The sequence below is a fragment of the Corapipo altera genome, unplaced genomic scaffold (assembly GCF_003945725.1).
Source record: "Corapipo altera isolate COAL_440 unplaced genomic scaffold, ASM394572v1 59658, whole genome shotgun sequence".
Taxonomy (NCBI): Eukaryota; Metazoa; Chordata; class Aves; order Passeriformes; family Pipridae; genus Corapipo; species Corapipo altera.
Window position 1 is genome coordinate 4,942 of NW_020886246.1, and position 2,073 is coordinate 7,014.

The window sequence follows — 2,073 nt, forward strand, 5'->3', positions numbered from 1 at the left end:
CAACTACACCTCAAAGCCAAAGCTTCCAGACTTTTTTTCCTGGTGGAAAGCGCTCCTGTTCCCTTTTTTCAGCCCTGCGCTATAACGACCTGTCCAACCTCCTGAAAAGTTGAATCCAAATGAAGATTCCTGCCTTACAAAAGGTGCCACTACAGAAAGGTCTTGCTGGCCAAAAAGTGCCCAGGCTGCCCCAACAACTGCACGTCAAAACCGAAGTTTCCAGACTTTTTTTCCTGGTGGAAAGATCTGCTGTTGCCTTTTTCCAGCCCTGCTCTACAATGGCCTGTCCCACCTCCTGGAAAATTGAATGTAAATGAAGATTCCTACCAGACAAAATGCTCCACCACAGAAAACTCTTCCTGCCCAAAAAGTACCGAGACTACACAAACAACTGCACCTCAAAGTCAAAGCTTCCAGACTTTTTTCCTGGGTACAAAGAGCTGCTGTTTTTTTTTCCAACCCTGCTCCGCAATGGCCTGTCCCACCTCCTGGAAAATTTACTCCATATGAAGATTCCTGCCAGACAAAAGGTACCACCATTATAACTTCTAACTACCCAAGAAGTGCCCAGGATGCTCCACCCACTACACCACAAACCCAAAGCTTCCAGACTTCTTTTTTTTTTTGGAAAAAGGCTGTTCCCTTTTTTCAGCCCTGCGCTACAAAGGCCTGTACCACCTCCTGGAAAATTGAATCCAACTGAAGATTCCTGCCAGACAAAAGGTGCCAAAAGAGAATGGTTTTGCTGCGCAAGAAGTGCCCAGGCTGCCCCAACAACTGCACGTCGAAACCAAAGCTTCCAGGCTTTTTTTCCTGGTGTAAAGATTTGCTGTTCGCTTTTTTCAGCCTTGCGCTGCAATGGCCTGTCCCACCTCCTGGAAAATTGAATGAAAATGGACATTTCTACCAGACAACAGGTTCCAGCACGGAAGACTCTTCCTGCCCAAGAAGTGCCCAGACTACACAAACAACTGCGCCTCAAATCCAAAGCTTCCAGACTTTTTTTCCTAGGTGAAAGAGCTGCTGTTCCCTTTTTTCAGCCCTGCGCAGCAATGGCCTGTCCCACCTCCTGGAAAATTGAATGAAAATGGACATTTCTACCAGACAACAGGTTCCAGCACGGAAGACTCTTCCTGCCAAAGAAGTGCCCAGACTACACAAACAGCTGCACCTCAAACTCAAAGCTTCCAGACTTTTTTTCCTGGTAGAAAGAGCTGCTGTTCGCTTTTTTCCAGCCCTGCTCTACAATGGCCTGTCCCACCTCCTGGAAAATTTACTCCAAATAAAGATTCCTGCCAGACAAAAGGTGCCACCATAAAAGCTCCTTCCTGCCCAAGAAGTGCCCAGGCTGCCCCACCACCTACACCTCAAAGCCAAAGCTTCCAGACTTTTTTTCTTTTTGGAAAGAGCTGCTGTTCCCTTTTTTCAGCCCTGCGCTGCAATGGCCTGTCCCACGTCCTGAAAAATTTACTCCATATGAAGATTCCTGCCAGACGAAAGGAGCCACCACAGAAAGGTCTTGCTGCCCAAGAAGTGCCCAGGCTGCCCCAACAACTGCACATCAAAGCCAAAGGATCCAGACTTTTTTTTCTTGGTGGAAAGAGCTGCTATTCAATTTTTTAAAGAGTGAACTGCAAGGACCAGTCCAAACCCCTTGAAAATTTACTCCAACTGAAGATTCCTACCAGACAAAAGGTACCACCTCAGAAAACTGTTTCCTGCCAAAGAACTGCCGAGGATGCCCCACCACCTACACCTCAAAGCCAAAGCTTCCAGAATTTTTTTCCTGGTGGAAAGCGCTCCTGTTCCTTTTTTCAGCCCTGCACTACAAAGGCCTGTCCCACCTCCTGGAAAATTGAATGTAAATGAAGATTCCTGCCAGAGAAAAGGTGCCACCACAGAAAGGTCTTCCAGCCCAAGAAGTACCCAGGCTGCCCCAACAACTGCACCTCAAAGCCAAAGGTTCCAGGCTTTTTTTCCTGGTGGAAAGAACTGCTTTTCCCTTTTTTCAGCCCTGCGCAGCAATGGCCTGTCCCACCTCCTGGAAAATTGAATGAAAATGGACATTTCTAC